Consider the following 15,620-nt stretch of genomic DNA (forward strand, 5'->3'; position numbering starts at 1 on the left):
CTTTTCTACATATCTAGTTGCGCTGTCCCAGAGTCCAAGTGCCAAATATAATTGTGTTAGAAAACGGATTAATTTTTTTTTTTAATGTAAAATCATGTTTGGTCTCTTAAAAATTGCCACTATAATTACTGCTGCAAAATTGACAATTTCTTTTACACAAGTGGATACTCAGCTCCTTATAACACTATCAGGTATATGCAATTCCGAACAAATTGCGCCTTTTTTCGCCCGTTTTTAAATTCGACACAATTCGACCATCGAATCCCGGCCGGCGGGTGCCGGAATTCGACATATTCAATCAAAAACGGATTCGACAGTCCCGCTGTCGAAAAACGGACCAATTGACGGATAAGTGCATCCTGAAATTGACTTTTTGGACGGCACAAAAATGGTTAAAAAACCTTGAAAAAAATTGCGTGGGGTCCCCCCTCCTAAGCATAACCAGCCTCGGGCTCTTTGAGCTGGTCCTGGTTGTAAAAATACGAGGAGGAAAAAATGGACAGGGGATCCCCCGTATTTTTAGAACCAGCACCGGGCTCTGCGTCCGGTCCTGGTGCAAAAAATACGGGGGACAAAAGACGAAGGGGTCCCCCGTATTTTTAACACCAGCACCGGGCTCCACTAGCTGGAGAGATAATGCCACAGCCGGGGGACACTTTTATATCGGTCCCTGCGGCCGTGGCATTAAATCCCCAACTAGTCATCCCTGGCCGGGGTACCCTGGAGGAGTGGGGACCCCTTAAATCAAGGGGTCCCCCCATCCACCCACCCAAGGGCCAGGGGTGAAGCCCGAGGCTGTCCCCCCCATCCATGGCTCAGACGCGCATAGCCAATCAGGAGAGTGCCACGACGTGGCGCTCCCTGATTGGCTGAAGGGACACTCCTGTCACGGGGGGTCTCAGCATTCTGGGAAAGGGGTCCCATGTGTAAACATGGGACCCCTTTCAGTCCATGGTCCAGGTATGCGGTTTGTTTTTTTGCCAAGTACGTGGATTAGAAAGAAAAAAAAAGACACAAGCTACACTGGATTTAGGTGAGTATAATTTTTATTTTCAGGTACCGCATGGATTCATCTTGGAGACATGGACAGAGTCGGCGTGTGAACATAGGTAAGTATGTGTGTGTCGGCATGTATGTAATAAAGTTTTACTATCACGGTGTGCGTGTACTGTTTTTATTTGGGTATTTTTTTTTTTAGTAGAACTACAGGTACCAGCGGGCCCGTTTTTCCCCCGCATGCTGGTACTTGTGGTTCTCCAAGTACCAGCTTGCGGGGGAGGCTTGCTGGGACTTGTAGTTCTGCTGCAAAAAACAATAATCTTTTATTGGTCACAAGGCTATCAGCCCCCCCATCCGCAGCCCATGGATGGGGGGGGGGGGGGGGGGGGAACAGCCTCGGGCTTCACCCCTGGCCCTTGGGTGGCTGGAGGGGGGGACCCCTTGATTTAAGGGGTCCCCACTCCTCCAGGGTACCCCGGCCAGGGGTGACTAGTTGGGGATTTAATGCCACGGCCGCAGGGACCGATATAAGTGTCCCCCGGCTGTGGCACTATCTCTCCAGCTAGTGGAGCCCGGTGCTGGTGTTAAAAATACGGGGGACCCCTACGTCTTTTGTCCCCCGTATTTTTTGCACCAGGACCGGACGCAGAGCCCAGTGCTGGTTCTAAAAAATAAGAATTTACTTACCGATAATTCTATTTCTCGGAGTCCGTAGTGGATGCTGGGGTTCCTGAAAGGACCATGGGGAATAGCGGCTCCGCAGGAGACAGGGCACAAAAAAGTAAAGCTTTACTAGGTCAGGTGGTGTGCACTGGCTCCTCCCCCTATGACCCTCCTCCAGACTCCAGTTAGGTACTGTGCCCGGACGAGCATACACAATAAGGGAGGCATTTTGAATCCCGGGTAAGACTCATACCAGCCACACCAATCACACCGTACAACTTGTGATCTAAACCCAGTTAACAGTATGACAACAGAAAGGGCCTCTTAAAGATGGCTCCTTAACAATAACCCGAATTAGTTAACAATAACTATGTACAAGTATTGCAGATAATCCGCACTTGGGATGGGCGCCCAGCATCCACTACGGACTCCGAGAAATAGAATTATCGGTAAGTAAATTCTTATTTTCTCTATCGTCCTAAGTGGATGCTGGGGTTCCTGAAAGGACCATGGGGATTATACCAAAGCTCCCAAACGGGCGGGAGAGTGCGGATGACTCTGCAGCACCGAATGAGAGAACTCCAGGTCCTCCTTTGCCAGGGTATCAAATTTGTAAAATTTTACAAACGTGTTCTCCCCCGACCACGTAGCTGCTCGGCAGAGTTGTAATGCCGAGACCCCTCGGGCAGCCGCCCAAGATGAGCCCACCTTCCTTGTGGAGTGGGCTTTTACAGTTTTAGGCTGTGGCAGGCCTGCCACAGAATGTGCAAGTTGAATTGTGTTACAAATCCAACGAGCAATCGACTGCTTAGAAGCAGGTGCGCCCAACTTGTTGGGTGCATACAATATAAACAGCGAGTCAGATTTTCTGACTCCAGCCGTCCTTGCAATGTATATTTTTAAGGCTCTGACAACGTCCAACAACTTGGAGTCCTCCAAGTCGCTAGTGGCCGCAGGCACCACAATAGGTTGGTTCAGATGAAATGCTGATACCACTTTAGGGAGAAAATGCGGACGAGTCCGCAGTTCTGCCCTATCCGAATGGAAGATTAGATAAGGACTTTTATAAGATAAAGCCGCCAATTCAGATACTCTCCTGGCAGAGGCCAGGGCTAGTAACATAGTCACTTTCAATGTGAGATATTTCAAATCCACCTTTTTCAATGGTTCAAACCAATGGGATTTGAGGAAATCTAAAACTACATTTAGATCCCACGGTGCCACCGGAGGCACCACAGGAGGCTGTATATGCAGTACTCCCTTGACAAAAGTCTGGACCTCAGGGACAGAGGCCAATTCTTTTTGGAAGAATATTGACAGGGCCGAAATTTGAACCTTAATGGATCCCAATTTGAGACCCATAGATAATCCTGATTGCAGGAAATGTAGGAAACGACCCAGTTGGAATTCCTCCGTCGGAACCCTCCGATCCTCGCACCACGCTACATATTTTCGCCAAATGCGGTGATAATGTTTCACGGTGACTTCCTTCCGTGCCTTAATCAAGGTAGGAATGACTTCTTCTGGAATGCCTTTCCCTTTTAGGATCTGGCGTTCAACCGCCATGCCGTCAAACGCAGCCGCGGTAAGTCTTGAAAAAGACAGGGACCCTGCTGTAGCAGGTCCCTTCTCAGAGGTAGAGGCCACGGTTCGTCCGTGAGCATCTCTTGAAGTTCCGGATACCAAGTCCTTCTCGGCCAATCCGGAACCACTAGTATTGTTCTTACTCTTCTTTGCCGTATGATCTTCAATACCTTTGGTATGAGCGGCAGAGGAGGAAACACATACACTGACTGGTACACCCAAGGAGTTACCAGTGCGTCCACAGCTATTGCCTGTGGATCTCTTGACCTGGCGCAATATTTGTCCAGTTTCTTGTTGAGGCGAGACGCCATCATGTCTACAATTGGTCTTTCCCAACGGTCTATTAACATGTTGAAGACTTCTGGATGTAGACCCCACTCTCCCGGATGAAGATCGTGTCTGCTGAGGAAGTCTGCTTCCCAGTTGTCCACGCCCGGGATGAACACTGCTGACAGTGCTATCACGTGATTCTCCGCCCAGCGAAGAATCTTGGCAGCTTCTGCCATTGCACTCCTGCTTCTTGTGCCGCCCTGCCTGTTTACATGGGCGACCGCCGTGATGTTGTCCGACTGAATCAACACCGGCTTTCCTTGCAGGAGAAGTTCCGCCTGGCTTAGAGCATTGTAGATTGCTCTTAGTTCCAGAATGTTTATGTGAAGAGACTTTTCCAGGCTCGACCACACTCCCTGGAAGTTTCTTCCTTGTGTGACTGCTCCCCAGCCTCTCAGGCTGGCGTCCGTGGTCACCAGGATCCAATCCTGAATGCCGAATCTGCGGCCTTCTAATAGGTGAGCCTTCTGCAACCACCACAGAAGTGACACCCTTGTCTTTGGTGACAGGGTTATTCGCAGGTGCATCTGCAGATGCGACCCTGACCATTTGTCCAACAGATCCCTTTGGAATATTCTTGCATGGAATCTGCCGAATGGAATTGCTTCGTAAGAAGCCACCATTTTTCCCAGGACTCTTGTGCATTGATGTACTGACACTTTTCCTGGTTTTAGGAGGTTCCTGACCAGATCGGATAACTCCTTGGCTTTTTCCTCTGGAAGGAAAACCTTTTTCTGAACCGTGTCCAGAATCATTCCTAGGAACAGCAGACGAGTTGTCGGGATTAAATGGGATTTTGGAATATTCAGAATCCACCCGTGTTGTCTTAGCACCTCTTGAGATAGTGCTAAAGCTGTCTCCAGCTGTTCTCTGGACCTTGCCCTTATTAGGAGATCGTCCAAGTATGGGATAACTAATACGCCTTTTCTTCGAAGAAGAATCATCATCTCGGCCATTACCTTGGTAAAGACCCGAGGCGCCGTGGACAATCCGAACGGCAGCGTCTGAAACTGATAGTGACAGTTTTGAACAATGAACCTGAGGTACCCCTGGTGTGCGGGGTAAATCGGAACGTGTAGATACGCATCCTTGATGTCCAAGGATACCATAAAGTCCCCTTCTTCCAGGTTCGCTATCACTGCTCTGAGTGACTCCATCTTGAACTTGAACTTTTTTATGTAGAGGTTCAAGGACTTCAGATTTAGAATAGGCCTTACCGAGCCATCCGGCTTCGGTACCACAAATAGAGTGGAATAATACCCCTTTCCTTGTTGTAATAGGGGTACTTTGACTATCACCTGCTGAGCGTACAGCTTGTGAATGGCTTCCAACACCCTCTCCCTTTCGGAAGAGACGGTTGGTAAGGCAGACTTCAGGAAACGATGAGGAGGATCCGTCTCTAATTCCAACCTGTACCCCTGAGATATTATCTGCAGGATCCAGGGGTCTACCTGCGAGTGAGCCCACTGCGCGCTGTAATTTTTGAGACGGCCCCCCACTGTCCCCGAGTCCGCTTGAGAGGCCCCAGCGTCATGCTGAGGTTTTTGCAGGAGCCGGGGAGGGCTTCTGTTCCTGGGAAGGAGCTGCCTGTTGGTGTCTCTTCCCTCTTCCTCTGCCTCGTGGCAGGTACGACAAGCCCTTTGCTCTCTTATTTTTGTAGGAGCGAAAAGGCTGCGGTTGAAAGGTCGGTGCCTTTCTCTGTTGGGGAGTGACTTGAGGTAAAAAAGTGGATTTCCCGGCAGTAGCCGTGGCCACCAAGTCTGATAGACCAACTCCAAATAACTCCTCCCCTTTATACGGCAAAACCTCCATGTGACGTTTTGAATCCGCATCGCCTGTCCACTGTCGTGTCCATAAGGCTCTTCTGGCTGAAATGGACATAGCACTCACCCGAGATGCCAGTGTGCAAATATCCCTCTGTGCATCACGCATATAGATAAATGCATCCTTTATTTGTTCTAACGACAGTAAAACATTGTCCCTATCTAGGGTATCAATATTTTCAATCAGGGATTCTGACCAAACTACTCCAGCACTGCACATCCAGGCAGTTGCTATAGCTGGTCGTAGTATAACACCTGCATGTGTGTATATATTCTTTTGAATAACTTCCATCTTTCTATCTGATGGATCCTTAAGTGCGGCCGTCTCAGGAGAGGGTAACGCCACTTGTTTGGATAAGCGTGTGAGCGCCTTGTCCACCTTAGGGGGTGTTTCCCAGCGCGCCCTAACCTCTGGCGGGAAAGGGTATAATGCCAATAACTTTTTTGAAATTATCAACTTTTTATCAGGAGCAACCCACGCTTCATCACACACGTCATTTAATTCTTCTGATTCAGGAAAAACTGTTTGTAGTTTTTTCACACCATACATAATACCCTGTTTTACGGTATCTGTAGTATCAGCTAAATGTAACGTCTCCTTCATTGCCAAAATCATATAACGTGTGGCCCTACTGGAAAATACGTTTGAATTTCTACCGTCGTCACTGGAATCAGTGCCCGTGTCTGGGTCTGTGTCGACCGACTGAGGCAAAGGGCGTTTTACAGCCCCTGACGGTGTTTGAGGCGCCTGGACAGGCATTAATTGATTGTCCGGCCGCCTCATGTCCTCAACTGACTGTTTAAGGGAAGATAAACCATCACGTAATTCCACAAATAAAGGCATCCATTCTGGTGTCGACCCCCTGGGGGGTGACATCTGCATATTTGGCAATTGCTCCGCCTCCACACCAATATCGTCCTCATACATGTCGACACCACGTACCGACACACACCGCAAACTCACAGGGAATGCTCTAATGAAGACAGGACCCACTAGCCCTTTTGGGGAGACAGAGGGAGAGTCTGCCAGCACACACCACAAAGCGCTATATATACAAGGGATATCCTTATATTAAGTGCTCCCTTATAGCTGCTTTAATATATATATATATAGCCATTAATGTGCCCCCCCTCTCTGTTTTACCCTGTTTCTGTAGTGCAGTGCAGGGGAGAGACCTGGGAGCCGTTCTGACCAGCGGAGCTGTGACAGAAAATGGCGCCGTGTGCTGAGGAGATAGGCCCCGCCCCTTTTTCGGCGGGTTCTTCTCCCGCTATTTTTCCAGTCAGGCAGGGGTTAAATATCTCCATATAGCCCCTATGGGCTATATGTGAGGTATTTTTAGCCTTGTATAAGGTTTATATTTGCCTCTCAGAGCGCCCCCCCCCAGCGCTCTGCACCCTCAGTGACTGCCCAGTGAAGTGTGCTGAGAGGAAAATGGCGCACAGCTGCAGTGCTGTGCGCTACCTTATGAAGACTGAGGAGTCTTCAGCCGCCGGTTTCCGGACCTCTTCACGCTTCAGCATCTGCAAGGGGGTCGGCGGCGCGGCTCCGGGACCGGACTCCACGGCTGGGCCTGTGTTCGATCCCTCTGGAGCTAATGGTGTCCAGTAGCCAAGCAGCAAATCCACTCTGCATGCAGGTGAGTTTACTACTTTCCCCCTAAGTCCCACGTTGCAGTGATCCTGTTGCCAGCAGGACTCACTGTAAAGAAAAAAACCTAAACTAAACTTTCTCTAAGCAGCTCTTTAGGAGAGCCACCTAGATTGCACCCTTCTCGTTCGGGCACAAAATCTAACTGGAGTCTGGAGGAGGGTCATAGGGGGAGGAGCCAGTGCACACCACCTGACCTAGTAAAGCTTTACTTTTTTGTGCCCTGTCTCCTGCGGAGCCGCTATTCCCCATGGTCCTTTCAGGAACCCCAGCATCCACTTAGGACGATAGAGAAATACGGGGGATCCCCTGTCAATTTTTTCCCCGTATTTTTACAACCAGGACCAGCTCAAAGAGCCCGAGGCTGGTTATGCTTAATGAGGGAGGACCCCACGCATTTTTTTTTCTGGATTTTAACCCATTCCCACCCCTTCCCACTGAAAACCATGCTCTCTCAATTTTAGTCAGTTAAAAAAATATTCTTTTAAAAAATATATAAATAATACTTGTGTCTCCTAATAGACAAACCAAGTACATAATCCCTTCTAATATAAATAGATATGCTATTAGCAATAAAAAAAACACCAAAAAAAACATGTTTTTAAAAAATTTTATTAGATTCCGCCAAAGTGAGGCGGAATGAAATTGACGAAATTACTGTCGAAAAGCACTGTTGTCGAATCGACATTCTTCAATTGAATATACTTTTGTCGAAAAGCCGCATTTTTACCACTGCAGACATGTTGAATTTTCAAAATGTCAAATTGCAAAAAGTCGAATCTGAAACGTCCGTTTTTTTGTCGAAAAGTACTGTATTGCATTGTCCAATCCAATTCGACATGTTTTTTTTGTCGAAAATGCCCCGTTTTTCGACTTTTGCGGCAATTTGACCGCAATTGCATATACCCCCCCCTATGTCTGTATTTCCCCAAATACTCTAAAAAGCGAGTGCCTGAATGGCTGCTCACCATCTCTTCGGTTTTATGTTAAACATACAAAGTTTCCCATACTGAAAATACTGTGGTCATTCTTGCAATCTTGTTATGAAATATTCTATAACTTTGTATGCAAATTTTTGGAACTTGATGGCCACAATAGTAAAAAAAAAAAAAAAATGTCTAGCCATTACTTTGTCACTTTACATAAGATAGTATCGCACAGTATACTGTATATTGGCATTAAATAATTTGCTAATTTTTTTTAATCTGTAATACAAAAACATATGTGGAAGCAGAGAACACGTTCAGTCATCTCTGATGACATGCAAAACCATGGCACTCCTCCAGATCAGACACTGTACGCAGGAGACTGATCATCTGGCAACACACTCCAGAGAAGCTCATGCCTGTTGGTAGGGGGCAGGAGTCATTGCATTGCTAAGGACGCTAATGGTGGATCTGCCATTTAAAAGAAGCCAACTATAATATTATGTATTAACTGTTATTTATACAGCACGCACACACATTCCACAGGCTTTACAGGAATTATTTCAGTTATTCAATCCCTGATCGTAGCAGCAAATTTGTTAGCAGATGGGCAAAACCATGTGTACTGCAGGGGGGGCAGATATAACATGTGCAGAGAGAGTTAGATTTGGCCTGGTTATATTGTTTCTGTGCAGGGTAAATCCTAGCTGCTTTATTTTTACACTGCACTTTAGATTTCAGTTTGAACACAGCCCACCCAAATCTAACTCTCTCTGCACGTTATATCTGCCTCCCTGCAGTGCACATGGTTTTGCCCAACTGCTAATAAATTTGCTGCTGCAATTAACTCTGAATTACCCCCAATGTGCCTAACTCAGCATGAGGGGTGGTCTTCTGTATGCCGGCGGTCGGGCTCCCGGCGCTCAGTATACCGGCGCCGGGAGCCCGACAGCCGGCATACCGACACTTATTTTCCCTCGTGGGGGTCCACGACCCCCATAGAGGGAGAATAAAATAGTGTGGCGCGCCACCGTGCCCGTAGCGTGGCGTGCGCAGCGAGCCCGCAAGGGGCTCATTTGCGCTCGCCACACTGTCGGTAAGCCGGCGGTCGGCCTCCCGGCGCCGGTATGCTGGTCGCCGGGAGCCCGACCGCCGGCCAGCCGTAGTGAACCCCAGCATGAGTAGTAGTTTTGCAAGAACTCATCTCTCTAGCATGCGGGGGAAGGGGGGGAGGTTATCCAGCACAGGGCAAGGCTGCCCCGCGTGCCGGGTCCTGCCACCACTGCTGAAATGCATCTTAAGAATAGCCCCCTACCTACACAGCCTAGCCGCGAAGGAAAATCGACGGACAGCCATGTTCCAGGTTGCAGCGGCTGCGTGACAGCCACCACAGCCCGCCCCAATACCAGTCCGGACATGCCTCTGTTGTCCGGACCGTGCCCCCCGAACAGCGTACTGGCGCCTAAAAAATGCTGAATCAATGTCCCGTTCCCGCAACTCCCATCCCCATCCCCAGGATTTAGGCTACAACTGATGCTGAATCGGCCCCAATGTACACTGCATTGCTAATAGCATGGCATGCTATGCTATTAATAAAAATACCAACTACTAAAAAAAATTCTCCATAGAAAAAGTGCAACCAATGTGTGGAAAATAATGTAAAAAAAATAATGGAGCAATCACTGAACAACTACTTAGTGATGTTTTGAGTGAAGAGTTCTAATATTCACACCTGGCAATATAAACATTTCACTCTCCTCTACATAAGGTGTAAGAAGCTCTAGCTGTTAGGCTGGCAAAAATATACACACTGTCAACCTCAGACGAAGTAGACATACAAGAATATAGCTTTCCAAAGCTGCTTGCATCATAGGTATGTGGTCAAACTTTAGACCTGTACTTCGAGCACAGCTGGAGGAGCTCAAGTGGCAGACGTTTAAGGCAGCAGCACCAGTCATCACTAGCCAATCACAGAGCCCAGAGATTCTCTCTGGCCCTGCTTCAAGTGGTAGCAGGCAGCAAAAGCAAGTGCTGCTGCCCTAAGGGGTCCGGACTATAGATGTACAATGTGTATGTCGACACACTATAGTCGACGTGCATTAGGTCGACCTTGACAAAAAGTTGATGACAGGTAGATGCTGGAAAAGGTTGACAGGTTCAAATGGTTGACACCTTCAGTAACATTGTGTTTCTAGCGAAGCGAGACACTGTGCCCGAAGAATGGCGAGCAAACACATTTCTATATATAGTGGTCACGGATGGAATAACTCCACACTAACTGCAAAAATGGCAGGTGAAATGAGCGACCCGCTAGATTGGCCTGCACGGAAGGCCAATCTAGCACCAGCGATAGCGATGCGTGGGGCTGAGCATCGCTATCGCTGTAGGGGGTACACACGGAGCGATCACGCTTTAAATCTAAGCAATCTGGTCAGATTGCTTAGATTTTAAGCAACGATCGCTCCGTGAGTACCCCCCTTAAGTCTACTATGATAAACCTAGTCTTTAGATTTAAGAAAGCAAAATTAAAGCTTTAGAAGTTTACTTAAATGAGAATACATGCACCTAATATTGCTACAAATGTATTTATAAAGTGGAAGTGTGTGGGAACATTAGAGTGATCATGCTGCACTCTCCTTTTTTCCTAAATGTCCATGCCATCTTGAAAGCAAAGGGTGGTGACACCAAATATTGATTTCATTTAGATTTCTCTTCTGTTCATTCACTTTGTTAAATGTTAAACAAACTATTAACACTTCTATTTTTGAGAGCATCCTAACTTTGCAGCATTTTTCCTCACCTGCCTAAAACTTTTGCACATTACCGTTCGTAAAAGGGGCACATACAAATTTGTCCACATTGTAAAAATCAATCCCCAAACAATAAATCTCATTCACTACATAACCTCTGTAATTTGATGTCAGTAAAGGAGGGAAAAATCCACTGAACTATTTTGCAAATACTTCACACAGTATGTGGAGGTCTGGGCTAATCAAACTTTATAAGGTATTATAAGGTGGTCACCTCCTCCAAAGTGTTGACCTCCATAGAAGCAAATAACATTCATTTGCTTTCACTTTCTTCTCCTATGTCTGCTCCATCATGTTTGTTCTCATTGCTAAAAGCTCATCATGTAGTGATCATTCCTGTAATAGTTTGTGACTGAGCCAATAAGATTATTGCTGTAACCCCAAATCCCACTTCACTTGTTCCTTGTCATATAGCGGTTTCTTTGTGCTCTCTATGTGTGGCTTCCCTCTTTTCAGGAGTGATATGATTCTCTCACTGCCAGGGTATTTGGCACAAAAGTAGAAAAATACTGTATTTATTTTATCATAAAAACAAGACTGTTGGCAAAACAAAACATCAACACAGGAAAAAAATGTGAGGTATATATCACCTGAACAGCGGTTTTACGGACTGCGGCGGCTCAGGGTACTATTATTCACTGCATCCAGGGGAGTGTAGCATAAACAGTCAGAGAAAAACGCTCTAAACCTTTTTAGGTTAAAGAACACAAAGAAACCACTATATGATTGTTCTTGCAAGTTGTTGTGGGAGTACGGTACAACCATTTACAGTAAATGTGAAGATTAACCATAAGGATGAATCACCTTCTTTTGGTCCTTATACACGTGGTGGAAGTTCCATGATGTAAAGATTTATGGGATCATTGCACCTTATTTACCTGTGAATTGGCCAAAGTGAACATTGGCGTTAAATCCCTCCCTTACCGCGAAGCACACTGGAAGGACTGAGTATTATACGATACTATCTGTAAATAACTTATGGACAATACACATGTGTGTTTAATATGTGCACCTAAAGCTACTCTGAAACAAGACTGAGCGCCTAACCTGTAGGATTTCTATTGATACTGGGAATCACTGACCTGCTGACAAAGTTGCAATGGACACATTGGGGTCGATTCAATTCACCGACAGTTGAATAGAGCCGGAAATTAGCTCCCGGCGCTATTCAATTCAGCTCAAGTTAAGTCGGCGAAGGCCAGCTCTCCCGGACTTAACAGGCTGAATTGTCGGGAGAACGGGCATTCTCCGACTTAACTCCCCGCCGCAATGCTGATTCCCAACAGAATACGCCTTGCGGCAGCATTTTTGCCGGATTTCTTCTCTCATCCCCCGGGGGTGAGAGAAGAATTCCCGACAATTGAGTGATACTTGGCGCTGTATTGCATAGCGCCGGGAGTTTCAACTGTCGGTGAATTGAATCGACCCCATTTACTACATAAATATACTATAAACAAAACTGGTCATTTTTACAATACCAACCCTAAATTGTCATACGACACATTTTCCTAATAAACTTGACACTTTACCACCATTTAGTAATTTTAAAATTAAAGGAAACGTTTCAGTTACGGATTGTTCACTTTTTTTCCTTTATTCTGCAAAAAAGGTATAAAAAGCAGGGTTGGGGGGAAAAAAGATTTACAAAAATGCTTTCTAGCGTTAATAATGTTATTAGGCTTTAGTTTCATTTATTTTACATCTTTCAATAAAAACTATTTTTAACAGCTAATTATTCCTATTACATGTGAACATATGTAGATAAATATATTAATAGTCACTTGTGACTGATTTTTAGAGTTAAGGTGCATACACACGGAGAGATTTTGACTAAGAGATTTTGACTAACTTTTCCCTTGAACTGGCAGTAGGAGATTTTGACTAACTTTACCAGAGATTTTGGGGTAAATTTACTAAGGTGGGAGATTTTTAGAACTGGTGATGTTGCCCATGGCAACCAATCAGATTATATCTATTATCTGCTAGAAGCAGCTAGATAAATGGTAAGTAGAATCTGATTGGTTGCCATGGGCAACATCACCAGTTCTAAAAATCTCCCACCTTAGTAAATTTACCCCTTTGTCTAACTATGCAAGAGATTTTGGCTATGGGAGATTTTGACTATCTCATTTAAATAAGGGGATGAGTGTCATATATAGGATGATTTTACAGGGTGGCTGGTATTTAAATAGCTAAAAGTAAAAAAAAAAATTTTGCGTGGGGTCCCCCCTCCTATGTAAAACCAGCCTCGGGCTCTTTGAGCCAGTCCTGGTTGTTAAAATACAGAGGAAAAAATGAGTAGGGTTCCCCTATATTTAGACAACCAGCACCGGGCTCTGCGTCCGGTCCCGGTTTAAAAAATACGGGTGACAAGACATAGGGGTCCCCCGTATTTTTCAAACCAGCACCGGGCTCCACTAGCCAGGGAGATAATGCCACAGCCGGGGGACACTTTTATATTGGTCACTGCGGCCGTGCCATTACCCCCCCAACTAGTCACCCCTGGCCGGGGTACACTGGAGGAGTGAGGACCCCTTAAATCAAGGGGTCCCCCCCTCCAGCCACCCAAGGGCCAGGGGTGAAGCCCGAGGCTGTCCCCCCCATCCGTGGGCGGTGGATGGGAGGCTGATAGCCTTTCAATAGTAATATTGTTCTTAACAGGTGGCCTACAGGTCCCAGCAAGCCTGCCCCAGCATGCTGGCACTTGGAGAACCACAAGTGCCAGCATGCCCGGACATAAAGGGCCCGCTGGCACCTGTAATCCACCTGTAAAGAAAATATTGAAGAAAAAAAAACATGACACATTCTTTAAAAAATCCTTTATTAAACTGGGTCTTCACCTGGGGGCGGCGGCCTTTAAGCTCTTTTGCATGGCCACCGCCTTCCCAGGGCTTCCGGCGTCTTCACCTGGGGGGGCGCCACCTCCCCAGGGCTTCTGGGGTCTTGCTCCGGCGTCTTCACCTGGTGGGCGGCGGCTGCTAAGCTCTTTTGCATAGCCGCCGCCCATCCAGGACTTCCACGGCGTCTTCAGTCTTCAGGAGCTCTTCTCCGCTCCTCCTCCGCCGTCGGACTGAAAGCCGCTGCCTCGCGCTGACTTATATAAGTCAGCGGGAGGGGGCGGGGCGATGACGCGGCGAGCCGTGATTGGCTCGCGGCGGCCATCTTGAATTTCAAAAATGACGCTGAGGCGCCATTTTTGAAACTGGTACCGCTCCGCTGCCAAACTCTGCAAGATAAAAGGTAAATTTCCCCCGCCCGCACCGCTGCCGCCGCCCACACCGCCACCCACCGCCGCCCACACCGCAACCCGCCGCCGCAACCCGCCGTCGCCGCCACCCGCCGCCGCCTGCAACATCGCTATCGCTGGGAAAAATCGCTGGCCTCTTAAAGTATTAGCGATTTTGACTAACTTTTGCAGCGACAGCCAAAATTGACTTGCCTGCACTGCCTATTTTTCCCAGCGATAGCGACCTAGCGGGGACGCGCATCGCTATCGCTGCCTGTATACACACGGAGCGATCTGCACTAACTTTCTGAGCGATTTTGACTATATAGTCAAAATCGCTCAGTTATATCGCTCCGTGTGTATGCACCTTAAAGGTCCCCGGCTAGGTCGCTATCGCTGGGAAAAATAGTCAGTGCAGGCAAGTCAATTTTGGCTGTCGCTGCAACAGTTAGTCAAAATCGCTAATACTTTAAGAGGCCAGCGATTTTTCCCAGCGATAGCGATGTTGCAGGCGGCGGTGGTGCGGGCGGCGGCGGGTTGTGGCGGCGGTGCGGGCGGCGGCGGGTTGCGGTGGCGGTGTGGGCGACGGCGGGTTGCGGCGGCGGTGCGGGCGGCGGCGGGTTGCGGCATCGGTGCGGGCGGGGGAAATTTACCTTTATCTTGCAGAGTTTGGCAGCGGAGCGGTACCAGATTCAAAAATGGCGCCTCAGCGTCATTTTTTAAATTCAAGATGGCCGCCGCGAGCCAATCACGGCTCGCCGCGTCATCGCCCCGCCCCCTCCCGCTGACTTATATAAGTCAGCGCGAGGCAGCGGCTTTCAGTCCGACGGCGGAGGAGGAGCGGAGAAGAGCTCCTGAAGACGCCGTGGAAGTCCTGGATGGGCGGCGGCTATGCAAAAGAGCTTAGCAGCCGCCGCCCACCAGGTGAAGACGCCGGAGCAAGACCCCAGAAGCCCTGGGGAGGTGGCGCCCCCCCAGGTGAAGACGCCGGAAGCCCTGGGAAGGCGGCGGCCATGCAAAAGAGCTTAAAGGCCGCCGCCCCCAGGTGAAGACCCAGTTTAATAAAGGATTTTTTAAAGAATGTGTCGTGTTTTTTTTTCAATATTTTCTTTACAGGTGGACTACAGGTGCCAGCGGGCCCTTTATGTCCGGGCATGCTGGCACTTGTGGTTCTCCAAGTGCCAGCATGCTGGGGCAGGCTTGCTGGGACCTGTAGGCCACCTGTAAAGAACAATATTACTATTGAAAGGCTATCAGCCTCCCATCCACCGCCCACGGATGGGGGGGACAGCCTCGGGCTTCACCCCTGGCCCTTGGGTGGCTGGAGGGGGGGACCCCTTGATTTAAGGGGTCCTCACTCCTCCAGTGTACCCCGGCCAGGGGTGACTAGTTGGGGGGGTAATGGCACGGCCGCAGGGACCAATATAAAAGTGTCCCCCGGCTGTGGCATTATCTCCCTGGCTAGTGGAGCCCGGTGCTGGTTTGAAAAATACGGGGGACCCCTATGTCTTTTGTCCCCCGTATTTTTTAAACCAGGACCGGACGCAGAGCCCGGTGCTGGTTGTCTAAATATAGGGGAACCCTACTCATTTTTTCCTCTGTATTTTA

The 15,620-nt window shown here is 48.1% G+C and overlaps 1 protein-coding gene across 2 annotated transcripts in view; it reads right to left on the bottom strand.

Moving 5' to 3' along the window:
• Positions 1 to 15,620, bottom strand: part of MED13L (mediator complex subunit 13L) — a 467,040-nt gene that overhangs the window by 372,481 nt on the left and 78,939 nt on the right. The gene's annotated exons all lie outside the window — the stretch shown is intronic.

This window comes from Pseudophryne corroboree, chromosome 1 (assembly GCF_028390025.1).
Source record: "Pseudophryne corroboree isolate aPseCor3 chromosome 1, aPseCor3.hap2, whole genome shotgun sequence".
NCBI classification, from domain to species: Eukaryota; Metazoa; Chordata; class Amphibia; order Anura; family Myobatrachidae; genus Pseudophryne; species Pseudophryne corroboree.